The sequence below is a fragment of the Pseudophryne corroboree genome, chromosome 5, assembly GCF_028390025.1.
Source record: "Pseudophryne corroboree isolate aPseCor3 chromosome 5, aPseCor3.hap2, whole genome shotgun sequence".
Taxonomy (NCBI): Eukaryota; Metazoa; Chordata; class Amphibia; order Anura; family Myobatrachidae; genus Pseudophryne; species Pseudophryne corroboree.
Window position 1 is genome coordinate 408,991,276 of NC_086448.1, and position 20,080 is coordinate 409,011,355.

The 20,080-nt window shown below is 46.9% G+C and overlaps 2 pseudogenes; one reads left to right on the top strand and one right to left on the bottom strand.

Moving 5' to 3' along the window:
- Positions 1 to 12,952: 12,952 nt before the first annotated feature.
- LOC134929865 (5S ribosomal RNA) lies at positions 12,953 to 13,072 on the bottom strand (annotated as a pseudogene).
- A 2,683-nt stretch (positions 13,073 to 15,755) lies between these two features.
- On the top strand, positions 15,756 to 15,874 carry LOC134931444 (5S ribosomal RNA; annotated as a pseudogene).
- Positions 15,875 to 20,080: the final 4,206 nt, after the last annotated feature.

Here is a 20,080-nt window from a genome sequence, read left to right on the forward strand (position 1 = left end):
GTACTGTGTCTGCTGATAATATAGACTGGATGATAATGAGATGAAATCAATATATATATATATATATATATAATTATATAATATCACTAGTACTGCAGCCGGACAGGTATATATATTTATTATGTAATGACTGATGCCGGACCTGCTGGACACTGTCAGCTCAGCAGCACCGCAGACTGCTACAGTAAGCTACTATAGTAGTATGTATAAAGAAGAAAGAAAAAAACAAAAAAACACGGGTAGGTGCTAGGTGGTATACAATATTATATATATATTATATACAATTATATATATATATATATATATATATATATATATATTAAACTCATAAACTGGTGGTGATTATTAAACTGGTGGTCAGGTCACTGGTCACACTATCAGCAACTTGCAAGTAGTACTCCTGAGTCCTAAGCAGACAATCACAATATATATTATACTGGTGGTCAGTGTGGTCACAAACAATGGCAGTGTGGCACTCTGGCAGCAAAAGTGTGCACTGTACGTTATATGTACTCCTGAGTCCTGCTCTCAGACTCTAACTGCTCCCCACTGTCAGTGTCTCCCCCACAAGTCAGATAATACAGTCACACTATCTCTATCACTTCAGCAAGTACTAGTAGTAGTAGTACTCCTCCTAATGCTCCCCAAAATTACTACTGTGTCTCTCTCTGTCTCACTCTCTTCTCGAATCTCTATAAACGGAGAGGACGCCAGCCACGTCCTCTCCCTATGAATCTCAATGCACGTGTGAAAATGGCGGTGACGCGCGGCTCCTTATATGGAATCCGAGTCTCGCGATAGAATCCGAGCCTCGCGAGAATCCGACAGCGTGATGATGACGTTCGGGCGCGCTCGGGTTAACCGAGCAAGGCGGGAAGATCCGAGTCGCTCGGACCCGTGTAAAAAAAACTGAAGTTCGGGCGGGTTCGGATTCCGAGGAACCGAACCCGCTCATCTCTAGTTAAAACTATCAACTCGCAGTTACTTAACTGTTATTAAGTATTGTCTAATAACCATATTTGAAATAATTAATTGCAGTAAGGGGGAATTCAAATAGACCTCGTAATTTACCAGGCGTGAAAAAAGGTGGTAGCCCTGCGCAGCACCCGATAGCAGACTATTTATCGGGGCTTTCTTTCCAGGTCTGCTCAGACTCAAAAATAAATCTCTGCTAACTGCAGCCTGTGGTCTGCAATTGGGGCTAATTGAATTTCCCCCCTAAGTGTATATTCTCCTTATCATGTACCTTCCATATAAATCTATCATTCACCACAAATGAAACTATAGTATTGCATTCTGATGATTGTCTCATGTGCAGCGGCTGTTAGCAGTAGTAGTCTTCCATCCACAGTGCTGCAGTTAGCAGAGATTTATTTTTTGTACAATATTTATTTCAAATGTCTGGTGTCAGACTCCTTTCCTACACAAAAATAATTGAGTATAAAAAGTATTGATCATAGGAGTCAGCTCTGTAGGTACATAAGTAATTTAAGAATATTAGTTGGCTAACATGATCACTCACAATAAAAAAACAAAACTTGTCTCTTACAGCACTGTTTGATACAGTAGTGTGAATTAAGAGCAATCTTTTCATGTTATAATATATTGTTTTATTTGATACTGTAAACTTGGAGTGGTCTAACTATGGGCGTGCGCCGAGTGCTAATCGTCTGTTAATATCCGGCTTCACATTCAGTATTCCATCTTCCGGAAATCCATACACCTCTGTCTGGAGACCGAAGTATGGTGAATGTGCGTTGCAGCCATGGCAAAGTCCTTGATGGCCAACCCTATCTACTGCTTCCCCTCTAGAATCATAGTGACAGAGTTGTTTTTTTTAATACAAATACATTTTAATGCACATTTCTATCTTGATAATCACTGATGGACATCAGCAGTGCTGAATCTCAACAAATAAATAGTCCACCTCTAAATCTGCAAAGAAAATCTGTTTAGCAACAATAGGAAAAATAATATACAAGTCCTACTGATACTAATGAAATTATAAAAAAAATATCTACAGTATATAACATTGGAGGTATTATATTGCTTATCAGTTATAAGAGCGTGTGTGCGTGTGTGAGACAAAATATCTGAGGTAATGGTGCTGTTTCTTATATGAACACTAAAGGTTCAAGTACGCTCAGAATTTTAAATATAAAGATGAGCCTAAAATATACAATCAGAGTAGAACAATCATCTTATGCAAAAAAAGATGAAAACACTCCTCCAAAATTTGTTCATGGGTGGCTGCTTATCTTTCATCTAGGTGATTCATCGCGCCCTACGGGTGCTCTTCACACCGTCGTAACCCCCGTACGACTTTGTGGTGTTCAATAGTTGTGGATGGGGCAGGGTGTCTGTATATGCTGGGGGATAGGGGTGGGGGATGGGTCTGGAGGTGTTGTGCTTAAGGAAGTTGCAGGTGTGGTCGACAGGGGGATGGTGGCTGAAGGTGCCATGGGGGGAGGTGGGCCACATGGGATGGGTGAGTGGATGTGGGAGGGTTTTGGGAGGTGCTGTGTGCAGGGGAGGGGAGGGGCAGTGCGGTAGGCGGATGGGGGAGGTTGTCCGGAGGTGCAGGGGGTGGTGGAGGGGTGGATTTTCCGGTGGGAGGGGGGGTGGGGCAGGTATGGGGCTCGACGGAGGGAAACTCAACCTATGGCTGGCGGAGGGGGGCGCATCAGAGTTTGAACCAATGGCTGGCGAGGGGGGACGGAGCCGCGACGGAGCCTTAAGCTGGTGCTGTTGTCTCTGCACAATCGCGGCCACTCTGATATAACCTGCGGTCAGTTATTGCTCACGTATAGATTAGGGTATCCAATGCTCACATATAGATTAGGGCAGATCTCCTATGGCTATCTTCTATATATTAGCCCAGATCTGTGAGATCTATGGCTTGACTCCGCCCAGCTATGTGACTCCGCCCAGTGTTAGCAAATGAGGCACAAAGGGGTAAATTTACTAAGATTGGAGTTCTATGTAAGATGGGATGTTGCCCATAGCAACCAATCAGATTCCATGTATTATGGCCCTCATTCCGAGTTGTTCGCTCGCAAGCGGATTTTAGCAGATTTGCTCATGCTAAGCCGCCGCCTACTGGGAGTGAATCTTAGCATCTTAAAAATGCGAACGATGTATTCGCAATATTGCGATTACACACCTCGTAGCAGTTTCTGAGTAGCTCCAGACTCACTCGGCATCTGCGATCAGTTCAGTGCTTGTCGTTCCTGGTTTGACGTCACAAACACACCCAGCGTTCGCTCAGACACTCCTCCGTTTCTCCGGCCACTCCTGCGTTTTTTCCGGAAACGGTAGCGTTTTTTCCCACACGCCCATAAAACGGCCTGTTTCCGCCCAGTAACACCCATTTCCTGTCAATCACATTACGATCGCCAGAACGATGAAAAAGCCGTGAGTAAAAATCCTAACTGAATAGCAAATTTACTTGGCGCAGTCGCAGTGCGGACATTGCGCATGCGCATTAAGCGGAAAATCGCTGCGATGCGAAGATTTTTACCGAGCGAACAACTCGGAATGACCTCCAATGTTCTAGAAGGTGCTAGATAAACGAGAAGTAGAATCTGATTGGTTGCTATGGGCAACATCCCATCTTAAATAGAACTCCCATCTTAGTAAATTTACCCCAAAGTCACAGATCTGGGCTAATATATAGGAGATTAGGTAAATGTATTATAGCGGCATGAGGTGAAGCAGTAAGGGACCTCGGCAAGAAGTAAGAACATTTTGTCTGCAAAACCCCCTCCAGTGATGTCCCTCTGAGCACTGAGCTGACGCGCTGTGTCTCCTTCCCGGCCGGCTCCTCTGTGTATACGTGGGATCTCACTATTCATGCGAGATCCCCAGCACAGTCCGGAGCCGGAACCCGCCACAGGTAGGGACAGCTCTGTCCCAGCTGTGGTGAATTGGCATCGCCACCTGCGTCTGTCTAAATCGACAGCTGCAGGTGTCAGAATTGCTCATACTTATTAGCCTGCTATCTTTTAGCATAGCGCCCCTGTCACCTTGCAGACACCGCTGCCATCATACTTGGGAAAGTAGCGGTATAGCGCACATAACGTGTGCTGATGCTGCTTCTCCCCCATATCGACACATAATACATTTACTCCAATATGACAATTAGGTGGATAGACTAGAAGAATCTAGAAAGAATGGGGAAAAGACAAGCAAAGTGTAGTATGTTCATAACAAAAAGTAGATGAATCTTATGCTCAGAGGCATAACTAGTACAATGCCGCCACATTGTCAGATAGGCTTCTTTTCAGGTGGCAGATAAGCAGTGTCTGGAGCTTGAGCGCCAGAGCTTCGCCTTCCAGCTCCCGCCAGGGCTGCCAAGAGAAATCCTGAGCCCCGGTACAGTAACTTTCCGGGGCCCCCTGCAGGGGGTGTGGCCACAACCTGTTAGTTGCATGACCTGCACCACTTTGGGGGCATGTCTAGATCACGAGAAGTACCCACTCTAGAACACGAAAAGTACCCACTCACAGGAGCATGACATACCTCCCAGCAGTTGGGACAAACGTGTTCAGAGTTGAATAAACTGAAATGTTGACTTGCACATTAGTGGTCATCACCAGAATATATTTTCTCATACGTCCTAGAGGATGCTGGGGTCCACTTCATGACGATGGGGTATAGACGGTTCCGCAGGAGCCATGGGCACTCTTAAGACTTTTCAATGGGTGTGAACTGGCTCCTCCCTCTATGCCCCTCCTCCAGACCTCAGTTTTAGAATTGTGCCCAGTCAGACTGGATGCACTCCAGGGGAGCTCTACTGAGTTTCTCTGAAAAGACTTATGTTAGGTTTTTTATTTTCAGGGAGAACTGCTGGCAACAGTCTCCCTGCTTCGTGGGACTGAAGGGGCAGAAGTAGGAACCAACTTCCTGAAGAGTTTCATGGCTCTGCTTCTGGCTGACAGGACACCATTAGCTCCTGAAGGGAACTGAACGCTAGCCGTGTCTAGATGCTCACTCCCACAGCACACCGTCACCCCCCTCACAGAGCCAGAAGTCAGAAGAAAGGTGAGTGTAAGAAGACAGATCTTCAATCAAGTAAAGTGACGGATGAGGTACCACGCGGCTGGCAGGAGCGCAGCGCGCCATTGCTGTCCACACATACACAGGCACTGCAGGGTGCAGGGCGCTGGGAGGGGCGCCCTGAGCAGCAAATAACCTCGTAAACTGGATAAAAAGGGGCATAAGATGCCAAGGCACAGCCCTACCCCCGCCAGTATAAATATTATGTGAAAAATCTCTGAGGAGAAACGTGCCATTGCGGGGGCGGAGCTTCCTCCTCAGTCAGCCAGCACACTGTTCAGCGCCATTTTCTCTCATTCACAGACTGCAGAGAAGAAGCTGGTCCTCCTCCACTTCTGAACAAGTATCAGGGTGAAAAAAGGGGGGGCCTGGGTGCTAAAACATTGTTCATAATATAATAGCACTTAAAGGTTTCTGTGTACGGAGTACGTGACACAGGTATTTTGTCTCTGTGTACAAAGGGACACAGGGATTTTTTCTTTGGCGCTGGGTTGTGAACTGGCTGCTCCTAAACTGTGTCCCTCTGACAGATTTTACTGTGGGTCTGTCCCCTATAAGTCCCAGTGTGTCGGTGTGTGTTGTACACGGGTGTGACATGTCTGAGGCAGGGAGTTCCTCCCCGGAGGAAGGAATTTGAGGGACACAGAGTTGTAATGTGGTGGCGCTGCCGGCACACCAAGAGCCTGCATTGGTGAAAGAAATACGTGATAGTATGCATCATATCAATAGGAGATTAGATAAGGCTGAATCTCATGCTGAATGCTGGAGAAAATCTGTGGAAGATGTGATTTTTCAGGATTCTGTTCTTCCATCCGCAGGCGACCCCTCTGGGTCACATAAAAGACCATTTGCAAATGTTGTGAATACTGATACCGACACTGATTCTTGTGTCGACGATAGTGACTCCAGGGAAATAGATCATAAATTGGCTAAAAATATACAATATATGATTGTAGCTGTAAGGGAAGTTCTGGAAGTCACGGAAGCCACTCCTGTACCTCAGGAGAAGGCTTATTTCTATAAAGAAAAGAAATCCAAGGTCACTTTTCCCCCTTCTCACGAGCTTAATACTCTCTTTGAGGGGATGTGGGTGAATCCCGAAAAGAAATTTCGTATTCCCAAGAGAATTCAGATAGCTTATCCTTTCCCGGTAGAGGACAGGAAAAAAAGGGAGTCACCCCCTGTGTTAGACAGTGCACTGTCCAGGTTGACAAAGAAGGTAATTCTCCCTGCACCTGGCACGGCTTCACTAAAGGAGCTGGCAGACCGAAAGATGGAAACTACATTGAAATCCATTTATGTTGCCAATGGTACGCTGCTCAGGCCCACAATTGCTTGCGCGTGGGTGAGTCGCGCTATTGAAAAATGGTCAGAAAGCTTATAATCTGAAATTGACACGATTGACAAAGATGAGATACTCCTTAAATTAGGGAATATTAAAGACGCTGCCGCATACATGCTAGAAGCGATGAAAGATATTGGACTATTGAGTTCACAAGCCGCTACCATGGCAGTATCGGATTCGCCAGTGGAACGCGGATGCAGATTCCAAAAGAAATATGGAGGCTCTCCCATATAAAGGTGAGGCCTTATTTGGCGATGGACTAGATGCTTTATTCTCGGCGGCTACCGCAGGTAAGTCGGCATTTTTGCCCTCTGCGCCTGCACCGGCAAAAAAGACATATCACTCTCACATGCAGTCCATTCGGCCCAATAAATACAAAAAAGCGAGAGGTTCCCCCTTCTTTGCAGGTAGGGGAAGGGGAAAGGGAAAGAAGTCCACAGTGGCTTCAGGTTCCTAGGAGCAGAAGTCTACCCCTACTTCTGCCAAATCTTCAGCATGACGCTGGGGCTCCCTTGCGGGAGGCCGCTCGGGTGGGGGCACGTCTCAAACTGTTCAGCCAAGGTTGGATTCTGTCTGGCCTGGATCCCTGGGTGTTGCAAATAGTGTCCCAGGGATACAAGCTGGAGTTTCAAGAAGTTCCCCCATGCTGATTTTTCAAATCGACCTTGCCAGCTTCTCTTCCAGAAAGAGATGCAGTAACAGCGGCAATCCAAAAATTATGTCAGGATCAGGTCATAGTCCTGGTACCTTTGTCACAACAAGGGGAGGGGTTTTATTCAAGCCTTTTTGTAGTTCCGAAGCAGGACGGCTCGGTCAGACTGATCCTAAACCTAAAAAATCTGAATATCTACTTGAAACGGTTCAAGTACAAGATGGAATCACTCTGGGCAGTGATTTCCAGTCTGGAGGATTGCCATTACCAATTCCAGACGTTGCCTTTCGGTCTCTCCACGGCACCGAGGGTATTCACCAAGGTGATGGCGGAGATGATGGTTCTCCTGCGTCAAAAAGGAGTCAATATAATTCCTTATCTGGATGATCTCCTGATAAAGGCAAGATCCAGGGAGCAGTTATTACAAAACATCACGCTCTCCCTGTCCATACTCCAACAACACGGTTGGATCATAAATTATCCAAAGTCACAGTTGGAACCGACGACAAGATTGTCTTTTCTCGGGATGATCCTGGACACAGAAGTTCAGAGAGTCTTTCTTCCGGTGGAAAAGGCTCTGGAAATCCAGAAAATGGTGAAACCGATATTGAAGCCAACAAGTGTGTTGCTCCATCAGTGCATTCGGTTGTTGGGGAAAATGGTGGCGGCCTATGAGGCCATACAGTTTGGCAGGTTCCATGGCAGGTTCCATGCCAGAGTTTTCCAGTGGGACCTGTTGGACAAGTGGTCGGGTTCCCACCTACACATGCACCGAAAGATAATCCTGTCGTCAAAAGCCAGGATTTCACTCCTGTGGTGGTTACACAGCTCTCACCTACTAGAGGGACGCAGATTCGGGATTCAGGACTGGCTCCTGGTGAACACGGATGCAAGTCTCCGAGGCTGAGGACCTGTCACTCAGGGAGTAAACTTCCAAGGAAAATGGTCAAGTCAGGAAGCCTGCCTTCACATGCTGGAATTGAGAGCCATTTACAACGGCCTTCAACAAGCGGTACATCTTCTTCAAGATCATCCCGTGCAGATCCAGTCGGACAATGTAACAGCAGTCGCGTACAAAAACAGGCAGGGCGGAACGAAAAGCTGAGCGGCGATGGCAGAGGTGACAAAGATCCCCCTCTGGGCAGAAAAACATGTAAAGCCTCTGTCGGCAATTTTCATTCCGGGAGTAGACAACTGGGAAGCAGACTTCCTCAGCAGACACGATCTCCATCCAGGGGAGTGGGGCCTCCATCAAGAAGTCTTCGCAGAGGTGACAAGTCTTTGGGGAGTTCCTCAAGTAGAAATGATGGCATCTCGTCTAAACAAGAAGCTTCAGCGATATTGTTCCAGGTCGAGAGACCCTCAAGCAATAGCGGTGGATGCGCTAGTGGCCCAGTGGGCTTTCCGGTCGGTGTATGTCTTCCCTCCACTTCCGCTGATCCCAAAAGTGCTCAGGATCATAAGAAGAACAAGAGTTTGCGCAATCTTCATTGCCGCAGACTGGCCAAAGAGGGCTTGGTACCCAGATCTTCAGGAGTTGCTCATAGAAGATCCTTGGCCTCTTCCTCTTCGCAAAGACCTGCTGCAGCAGGGGCCGTGCGTGTATCAAGACTTACCGTGGCTACGTTTGACGGCATGGCTGTCAAACACCGGATCCTAGCCAGAAAGGGTATTCCCAAGGAAGTCATCCCCACTCTTATTCAGGCCATGAAAGGAGTATGGTAGAAACATTACCACCGTATTTGGAGAAAATATGTATCTTGGTGTGAATCCAAGAAGACTCCTACGGAAGAGTTTCAGTTGGGACGTTTTCTCCATTTTCTGCAGGCTGGTGTGGAGGCGGGCCTCCGATTGAAATCAATCAAGGTCCAGATTTCGGCCTTGTCAGTGTTCTTCCAGAAACAATTGTCCTCTCTTCCAGAGGTTCAGACCTTCGTGAAAGGGGTTCTGCACATCCAGCCTCCATTTGTGCCTCCAGTGGCACCATGGGACCTTAATATGGTGTTGCAGTTCCTTCAATCGGATTGGTTTGAGCCTCTACAAGAGATAGAGTTGAAGATTAACACTTGGAAAGTGGTGATGCTTTTGGCATTGGCATCCATTCGGCGGGTGTCGGAATTGGGGGCCTTGTCTCACAAGAGCCCTTACCTGATCTTCCATGAAGATAGGGCAGAGTTGAGAACTCGTCAAAATTTTCTTCCAAAGGTGGTTTCCTCATTCCACATAAACCAACCTATTGTGGTGCCAGTAGTTACTGACACGTTCACTGAGTCAAAGTCTCTAGATGTGGTTAGGGCTTTGAAGATTTATGTCGCTAGAACAGCTCGAATACGGAAAACAGAGTCTTTGTTTGTCCTGTATGCTCCCAACAAGATTGGGTGTCCTGCTTCCAAGCAGACTATTGTGCGTTGGATCAGAGGTACCATTCAGCAAGCTCATACTACGGCTGGATTGCCGTTACCGACGTCGGTGAAGGCCCATTCCACTAGCAAGGTGGACTCATCCTGGGCGGCTGCCCGGGGGTCTCGGCATTACAACTTTGACACCTTGGACGATGAAGACCTCAAGTTCGGTCAATCGGTGCTGCAGGGTCATCCGCACTCTCCCGCCCGTACTGGAGCTTTGGTATAAACCCCATGGTCATGAAGTGGACCCCAGCATCCTCTAGGACGTATGAGAAAACAGGATTTCTGCTGCGGGGTACACTGGGCTCCACAAGGAAAGACATAGGGGGTGTAGAGTAGGATCTTGATCCGAGGCACCAACAGGCTGAAAAGCTTTGACTGTTCCCAGAATGCATAGCGCCGCCTCCTCTATAACCCCGCCTCCCTGCACAGGAGCACAGTTTTGTAGTTGGTGCAGCAGAAAGCAGGCACATAACAGAGGGGCTGCTCTGGGCAGCCCTAAGAAAAGCTTTTTGAGAAGAAAAGTGAAGACTTCAAGGGCTGCAGCAGTGTGTACATGTCTGGTGACATTCACTGCTGCAGCTCCATCTCTCCCCAGTGGCGCTGTACACTCCCGAGCCCTGGTTGCCGGGTAACTACAGCAGTTGGCTCCGGTTTTCTTCTATGGTCAGGCACATACGACGGGGGCTCTCCGGGATTGCGTGGCCGCGCTTCGGGAGGTGGTGAGTGGGTCCCACTCGCGGGACCCGTACTTTATCGCGATCCGGCGCGGTCAGTGAGAGGCGGGCCGCGCGCGCTGGCGGTGGACACTGTGGCAGTACAGACGATCCCACTAGATCACCAGGGCATGGGTGCAGGTCAGGTTTTCCCTTAAAACCATTTTACTAGTAGCCCACAGTACCCGGTGGTTTTGCCAGCAGGGAGATAAGGCTTAGACCTGGAGCCCCTCCCCCAGCCCCAGGGCACCATTTCCCGCAAATGTTCCCGCCCTGGAGCTGCATATCTGTCTCTCCCTCACTCCCTGTCAGTGTTTGGGCGCCATTTCTCTCAGCTACACTGTTCCTGGCACTGCTTGGGCAAATCCTCCTGTGTAAAGCCGCCTGGTTGACAGCGCTGTGACTTTACATGACACTTAAGTATTCTACCTGTCACTTAGACAGTGTTAGTTAAGAAAGAGTGCATTTAGTCAGGGGTTTCTAGTACAATTACCCTGTGATATACATCCAGTTCTTAGATCTATTGACTACATAGCTATATAAGCTGGTCCAGTGCAGTATTATTGTTAGTAATAACCTCTGCACTGTCTAACTGTGACTATATGTGTGTGCATTAGCTTGCTAAGTAGTTTCCATTTGTGTCTCTCACTAAACTTGCTATCCCTATATTCTATAACCTGAGGGGGCTTGCTGTGTCAGGTTTTATAATAATATAGGATATTCACAAGATATACTCTGATACGTATTTTTCTCTGTGATTTCTCTTACGTCCTAGAGGATGCTGGGGACTCCGTAAGGACCATGGGGTATAGACTGGCTCCGCAGGAGACATGGGCACTATAAAGAACTTTAGAATGGGTGTGCACTGGCTCCTCCCTGTATGCCCCTCCTCCAGACCTCAGTTAGATCCTGTGCCCAGAGGAGACTGGGTGCATTACAGGGGAGTTCTCCTGAGTTTCTCTGAAAAGAATTTTGTTAGGTTCTTTATTTTCAGGGAGCACTGCTGGCAACAGGCTTCCTGCATCGTGGGACTGAGGAGAGAGAAGCAGACCTACTTAAATAATAGGCTATGCTTCTTAGGCTACTGGACACCATTAGCTCCAGAGGGTCGGAATGCAGGTCTCACCCTCGCCCGGAGCAGCGCCGCCGTCCTCCTCACAGAGCCGGAAGATAGAAGCCGGGTGAGTATAAGAAGAAAGAAGATTTCAAAGGCGGCAGAAGACTTCAGATCTTCTCTGAGGTAACGCGCAGCGGTAACGCTGCTCGACATTGCTCCCACACACAACACACACTGCAGGCACGGATGGGTGCAGGGCGCAGGGGGGGCGCCCTGGGCAGCAATAATAAACCTCTAGGACTGGCTAACAAGCATATATAGGCTGCGGAGGCAATATATATTAAAATCCCCCGCCAGTATTGAAAAATTGAGCGGGACCGAAGCCCGCCGCTGAGAGGGCGGAGCTTGATCCCACAGCACTAACCAGCGCCATTTTCTCCACAGCACACTGCATAGAAGCTGGCTCCCCGGACTCTCCCCTGCTGAACACGGTGACACAGGGCAAAAAAAAGAGGGGGGGGGGCACTTGTAAGGCGCAGTGAGTGTATAGATATACATATATTTATATAAAAGCGCTGTTTATCTGGGAATTTTGTTTCCAGTGTCAGTTGGCATTGGGTGTGTGCTGGCATACTCTGTCTCTCCAAAGGGCCTTATTGGGGAACTGTCTCCATATAAATATATCCCTGTGTGTGTGGGGGTGTCGGTGCGCGTGTGTCGGCATGTCTGAAGCGGAAGGCTCATCTAAGAAGGAGGTGGAACAGATGATTGTGGTGTCTCCGTCGGCAACGCCGACACCTGATTAGTTGGACATGTGGCATGTTTTAAATGCTAATGTGACTTTATTACATAAGAGATTAGACAAAGCAGAGTCCAAGGATAATACAGGGAGTCAATCAATGGCTTTGACGGTGTCACGGGGCCCTTCAAGGTCTCAAAAACGTCCCCTATCCCAAATAGCAGACACTGATACCGACACAGATTCTGACTCCACTGTCGACTACGATGATACAAAACACAGGGCGTACGGGCACAGATATTTGCATTAAATGTAATAACAATGTATAGAGAAAATACCAAAGTTGGACAGTGAGTAACCCTTTTTAGTGGGAAGGAAAAGGCGTGTATTCCAATTTTTAGTATGCTGTCCTAGTTGGTGGTGCGCCCAGAGCCAGAAAGTACACAGACTTACAATGGGAGAAAAAAGAAGGCTCTTGTGTGGGCGCACTCTTAGAAAGAAGTTGATACAATATGTGAATTGGAAAATGCTTAAAACATAACTTTTATTGATATTATTAAACCAAAATTTCCCATCCCAGGGATCAGTGAGAGAATAAAGATTTTGTAAAAAATGTTAAAATGTTCTGGTCTCTTTATTTCAAAGAGTGTTCGGAAAGGTTGTAGACATTGGATTGTCATACCCCTATTTCCCCTGACCAGTACAGGGTTTCTGTATTGATGGGACCGGGGGGTGGTCAAAACAGAATATTTAAGAGAGTCCAAATAGACTTAACTTAGATTTAGTAGAATGGTAATCAATGGTCACCACACTAAGGATTAAATACCTGAATTATGTACAAATACAATCTTTATAGACAGAATTGGAGGCATTCAATTGTAATAAAGAATATAAAGACACTAATAGAGAAATACTGGATAGAATTAGTGGTGATACTGCTGTTGGTGTCTCGTATCACATGGAAAGGGAAATTAATTCCCGCTCTACAACACCAGGTATTCGCAGGCAGTCTCCTCTCCTGATAACTGACCCGGCCCAACGCTGTTTTGCTTCCAAGATCGGACGAGATCGGGCGCTGGCAGCGTGGTATGGTAGTAGAGATTTATGTGTACACCAATGAGAGTGCACCTATATAAGAAATTGAGGAGTAGGAAATCAAGAAGGAGATATAGGAGAGAGAAATGACTAGATAAAGAGGGTGAAAATATGTGGATCTGCTTTCCACGTTAGACACGGTTCAGAGATTCCCACAAATGTGGTACAGTGCACCGAGAATCGTGGATGAGAGTCCACGAAATGAGTGAATAGAGAGATATATAAGATAGACAGTTCCTCTCAGAGGGACTGTATGGCAGGCTGATAACTTAAGTAGGGTAGTGGGGCGGTTTAACCGCTGCAAAATATTTATTAACACAAGGGACTAACAAGTCCTAATGGTACAGGGAAGACCTCCCTGGCGTCTCCCCCTTTGACCCTAATGTAAATGGAAAATAAATTATATCTCACAGAAGAGAATAGGTTTCAGAAAGAGGTATATCACCATGCATAAAAAAATATTGATTAGAATAACAGAATTCAGATTGTAAACAGATTCCCACAATATCAGGGAGAGCATGCTTTAAACATCATGATTAGATATAGGTTATTTTGGATCAACAGCAGTATAGTGCAAATTAATTGTACAATAGAAGAGTATACTGATATCAAAATAACAAAAAACGTTTGTCCCAATATCAAAGTGGGAAAGATGCTGAAAGAAATGCCTGTGTTCGGAATAGAGTATTCTGTCTATATTATTTTTGATGCCATAATTATCTACAGACAATAATGAGACATAAGTGGTATAGAAAATAATGCTGACCTGGCCTCAGTTAGGAAACTGGGATTTGGCCCATATGTGGGAGAAACCCCTTATACACAAAAATCACACTGTTATATGGTAAGTGCAGATAGGGTTAATAATTTCCCTGATTAAAGTGTTGCTATCTGTGGGACATGACCACAAGATAGAAGGGGCTTACAATTCTCCAATCACTCCAACAGGCCACGTAAGCAGGTCAAATTAGCCTCAGGTACAGAGATGGTGCCATTAGAGGACAGTGTGAGCGGATCCCCCCGCAGAAAACGCGTTTCGCCCGTAGGGCTTGTTCACTTCCGGGTTCCGTATGGTCAGGTGGGGGGACAGGTTTTTAAAGCAGCTGGGAGAGAGAATTATCCAATAGCGTGGGCGTGAGGGCGGGTGCTTGATCCCCGCTGGCTTCCGAGGTTGCTAGGAGCTAAGTTTACGGAGGCGAGATAGGAAAGCACAAATCTCGCCAGATTAGAGCCGCCATATTAGTGAAGGGAAGATGAGTTACGGATAAGGGCGAGCCCCGGACAGCAGGTGCGGGACCTGTGACCTAAATAATGGAAGGATAAGGCAACATAAAACATGTAATAGGGATGTGGGTTCGGCAAGAGGGGGCTATATTGGGGCTATATGAGAGACCGCTGAGGGCATGATAAGACTTACTGGCCTGACAGATGGACGAACTGAATGAGTGGGTACAGCAGGAGGCTGTTAGCGCCATTTTGGTTGTGGGATAGCTGCTTATGAGAGCTCCTAGCAACCGCGGACGCCAGCGGGGATCAAGCGCCCGCCCTCACGCCCACGCTATTGGATAATGCTCTCTCCCAGCTGCTTTAAAAACCTGTCCCCCCACCTGACCATACAGAACCCGGAAGTGAACAAGCCCTACGGGCGAAACGCGTTTTCTGCGGGGGGGGGGGGGGGTCCGCTCACACTGTCCTCTAACGGCGCCATCTCTGTACCTGAGGCTAATTTGACCTGCTTACGTGGCCTGTTGGAGTGATTGGAGAATCGTAAGCCCCTTCTATCTTGTGGTCATGTCCCACAGATAGCAACACTTTAATCAGGGAAATTATTTAATCCTATCTGCACTTACCATATAACAGTGTGATTTTTGTGTATAAGGGGTTTCTCCCACATATGGGCCAAATCCCAGTTTCCTAACTGAGGCCAGGTCAGCATTATTTTCTATACCACTTATGTCTCATTATTGTCTGTAGATAATTATGGCATCAAAAATAATATAGACAGAATACTCTATTCCGAACACAGGCATTTCTTTCAGCATCTTTCCCACTTTGATATTGGGACAAACGTTTTTTGTTATTTTGATATCAGTATACTCTTCTATTGTACAATTAATTTGCACTATACTGCTGTTGATCCAAAATAACCTATATCTAATCATGATGTTTAAAGCATGCTCTCCCTGATATTGTGGGAATCTGTTTACAATCTGAATTCTGTTATTCTAATCAATATTTTTTTATGCATGGTGATATACCTCTTTCTGAATCCTATTCTCTTCTGTGAGATATAATTTATTTTCCATTTACATTAGGGTCAAAGGGGGAGACGCCAGGGAGGTCTTCCCCGTGCCATTAGGACTTGTTAGTCCCTTGTGTTAATAAATATTTGTAGCGGTTAAACCGCCCCACTACCCTACTTAAGTTATCAGCCTGCCATACAGTCCCTCTGAGAGGAACTGTCTATCTTATATATCTCTCTATTCACTCATTTTGTGGACTCTCATCCACGATTCTCGGTGCACTGTACCACATTTGTGGGAATCTCTGAACCGTGTCTAACGTGGAAAGCAGATCCACATATTTTCACCCTCTTTATCTAGTCATTTCTCTCTCCTATATCTCCTTCTTGATTTCCTACTCCTCAATTTCTTATATAGGTGCACTCTCATTGGTGTACACATAAATCTCTACTACCATACCACGCTGCCAGCGCCCGATCTCGTCCGATCTTGGAAGCAAAACAGCGTTGGGCCGGGTCAGTATCAGGAGAGGAGACTGCCTGCGAATACCTGGTGTTGTAGAGGGGGAATTAATTTCCCTTTCCATGTGATACGAGACACCAACAGCAGTATCACCACTAATTCTATCCAGTATTTCTCTATTAGTGTCTTTATATTCTTTATTGCAATTGAATGCCTCCAATTCTGTCTATAAAGATTGTATTTGTACATAATTCAGGTATTTAATCCTTAGTGTGGTGACCATTGATTACCAATCTACTAAATCTAAATTAAGTCTATTTGGACTCTCGTAAATATTCTGTTTTGACCACCCCCCGGTCCCATCAATACAGAAACCCTGTACTGGTCAGGGGAAATGGGGGTATGACAATCCAATGTCTACAACCTTTCCGAACACTCTTTGAAATAAAGAGACCAGAACATTTTAACATTTTTTACAAAATCTTTATTCTCTCACTGATCCCTGGGATGGGAAATTTTGGTTTAATAATATCAATAAAAGTTATGTTTTAAGCTTTTTCCAATTCACATATTGTATCAACTTCTTTCTAAGAGTGCGCCCACACAAGAGCCTTCTTTTTTCTCCCATTGTAAGTCTCGACTACGATGATGCAAGGTTACACCCAAGGGTGGCCAAAAGTATTAATTATATGATTATTACAATAAAAGATGTTTTGCATATCACAGATGACCCCTCTGTCCCTGACATGAGGGTACACATGTTTAAGGAAAAGAAACCTGAGGTAACCTTTCCCCCATCTCATGAGCTGAATGCGTTATTTGAAAAGGCTTGGGATACTCCAGACAAGAAGCTGCAGATTCCAAAAAGAATTCTTATGGCGTATCCTTTCCCTGCACAGGACAGGGTACGGTGGGAATCATCGCCCAGGGTGGACAAGGCTTTAACGCGCTTATCCAAGAAGGTGGCGCTACCGTCTCCAGACACGGCAGCCCTCAAGGATCCTGCTGATTGCAGACAGGAAACGACTTTAAAATCAATATATACACATACGGGTGCTTTACTCAGACCGGCAATAGCATCGGCTTGGGTTTGTAGCGCGGTATCAGCTTGGACAGATACCTTGTCAGCTGATATTGATACCCTAGATAGGGATACCATTTTATTGACCTTAGGTCACATCAAAGACGCAGTCTTATATATGAGAGACGCTCAGAGAGACGTTGGGTTGCTAGGGTCGAGAGCCAACGCCATGGCGATTTCTGCTAGGCGAGCACTGTGGACCCGCCAATGGACGGGTGATGCCGACTCAAAGAGGCATATGGAAGTTTTGCCTTACAAGGGGAGGTTTTATTTGGGGAAGGTCTCACGGACCTGGTTTACACAGCTACCGCAGGTAAATCTACTTTTTTGCCTTATGTTCCCCCACAGCAAAAGAAAACGCCACAGTATCAGATGCAGTCCTTTCGGTCGCATAAGTCCAGAAGAGGTCGGGGCTCTTCCTTCCTCGCCAGAGGTAAGGGTAAAGGGAAAAGAATGCCTGCTACGGCTAGTTCCCAGGAGCAGAAGTCCTCCCCGGCTTCTACTAAATCCACCGCATGACGCTGGGTCTCCGCTGAGGGAGTCCGCGAGGGTGGGGGCACGTCTTCGACTCTTCAGCCACATCTGGGTTCAGTCGGATGTGGATCCTTGGGCGATGGAAATTGTATCCCAAGGCTACAAGCTGGAATTCGAAGACGTGCCTCCTCGCCGAGTCTTCAAATCGGCTTCACCAGCTTCTCCCCCAGAGAGGGAGATAATTTTAGCTGCAATTCAAAAGCTGTGTCGACAGCAGGTGATTATCAAGGTTCCCCTAATACAACAGGGAAAAGGGTACTATTCAACCCTATTCGTGGTCCCGAAACCGGATGGCTCGGTCAGACCCATTCTAAATTTAAAATCCCTAAACCTGTACTTGAGAAAGTTCAAGTTCAAGATGGAATCGCTCAGGGCAGTTATCTCCAGCCTGGAAGGGGGTGATTTTATGGTGTCACTGGACATAAAGGATGCATACCTTCACGTCCCCATATATCCTCATCAGGCTTACCTGAGATTCGCTGTACAGGACTGTCATTACCAGTTTCAGACGTTGCCGTTTGGGCTTTCCACGGCCCCGAGGGTTTTTACCAAGGTATTGGCGGAAATGATGGTGCTCCTGCGCAGACGAGGAGTCACAATTATCCCGTACTTGGACGATCTCCTGATAAAAGCGAGATCAAAGGAACAGTTGCAGAAAAGCGTGTCGCTCTCCCTGAGAGTACTGCAGCAGCATGGCTGGATTCTAAATCTACCAAAGTCACAGTTGGTTCCGACGACTCGACTGTCTTTCTTAGGCATGATTCTGGACACAGAACAAAAGAGGGTTTTTCTCCCGATGGAAAAAGCCCAGGAACTAGAGAACATGGTCAGAGACCTGTTAAAACCGAAAAGAGTGTCAGTCCATCAATGCACTCGAGTACTAGGGAAAATGGTGGCGACCTACAAAGCCATCCCCTTCGGCAGGTTTCATGCGAGTACTTTTCAGTGGGACCTTCTGGGCTAGTGGTCCGGGTCCCATCTTCAAATACATCAGAAAATAACCCTGTCCCCCAGGGCCAGGGTGTCTCTCCTGTGGTGACTGCAGAGTGCTCACCTTCTAGAGGGTCGCAGGTTCGGCATTCAAGACTGGGTTCTGATGACCACGGACGCGAGCCTCCGAGGATGGGCAGCAGTCACGCAAGGAAGACATTTTCAGGGACTATGGTCAAGCCTGGAGGCTTGTCTACACATCAACATACTGGAATTAAGGGCCATATACAACGGCCTACGACAAGCAGAGAATCTTCTTCACAACCTACCGGTACTGATTCAATCAGACAACGTCACAGCAGTGGCTCATGTAAACCGCCAAGGCGGGACAAGGAGCAGAGCGGCAATGGCGGAAGCCACCAGGATTCTACGCTTGGCAGAAAATCACGTAAGCGCTCTGTCAGCGGTATTCATTCCGGGAGTGGACAACTGGGAAGCAGACTTCCTCAGCAGACACGATCTCCATCCGGGAGAGTGGGGACTTCATCAAGAAGTTTTTGCAGAGATAACAAGTCTTTGGGGTCTTCCTCAAATAGACATGATGGCGTCACGCCTCAACAAGAAGCTTCGGAGGTATTGTGCCAGGTCAAGGGACCCTCAGGCAGTAGCGGTAGACGCCCTGGTGACACCATGGGTGTTTCTGTCGGTCTATGTGTTCCCTCCTCTTCTTCTCATCTCAAAAATATTGAGAATCATAAGACGAAAAAGAGTACAGACAGTACTCATTGTTCCAGATTGGTCTCGAAGGGCCTGGTATTCAGATCTTCAGGAGATGCTCACAGAAGATCCATGGCCTCTTCCTCTCAGGGAGGACCTGTTGCAGCAGGGTCCCTGCGTGTTCCATGACTTACCGCGGTTACGTTTGACGGCATGGTGGTTGAACGCCGAATCCTAGCTGGAAAGGGTATTCCAGGGGAAGTCATCCCTACTCTGATAAAGGCTAGGAAGGAGGTGACAGCGAAACATTATCACCGTATCTGGAGGAAATATGTATCTTAGTGTGAAGTCAAGAATGCTCCTACGGAAGATTTCCACCTGGGCCGTTTTCTCCACTTTCAACAGACAGGAGTGGATATGGGCCTAAAGTTAGGCTCCATAAAGGTACAGATTTCGGCCCTATCTATATTTTTCCAGAAGGAATTGGCTTCTCTCCCAGAAGTCCAGACTTTTGTAAAGGGAGTGCTGCACATCCAGCCTCCTTTTGTGCCCCCAGTGGCACCATGGGACCTTAACGTGGTGTTACAGTTCCTAAAATCTCACTGGTTTGAACCTCTTCAGACAGTTGAATTAAAATTTCTCACTTGGAAGGTGGTCATGTTGTTAGCCTTGGCATCTGCAAGGCGGGTGTCCGAATTGGCGGCCTTGTCTCATAAGAGCCCCTATCTCATTTTCCATGTGGATAGAGCAGAGTTGAGGACTCGTCCTCAATTTCTACCTAAGGTGGTGTCATCGTTTCATATGAACCAACCTATTGTGGTCCCTGTGGCTAAGGGAGACTTGGAGGATTCCATGTCCCTTGATGTAGTCAGGGCCTTAAAAATTTACGTAGCCAGGACGGCGCGGATTAGGAAAACAGAGGTACTGGTTGTCCTGTATGCAGCCAACAAGGTTGGCGCTCCTGCTTCTAAGCAGACTATTGCTCGCTGGATCTGTAACACGATTCAGCAGGCTCATTCTACGGCTGGATTCCCGTTACCAAATTC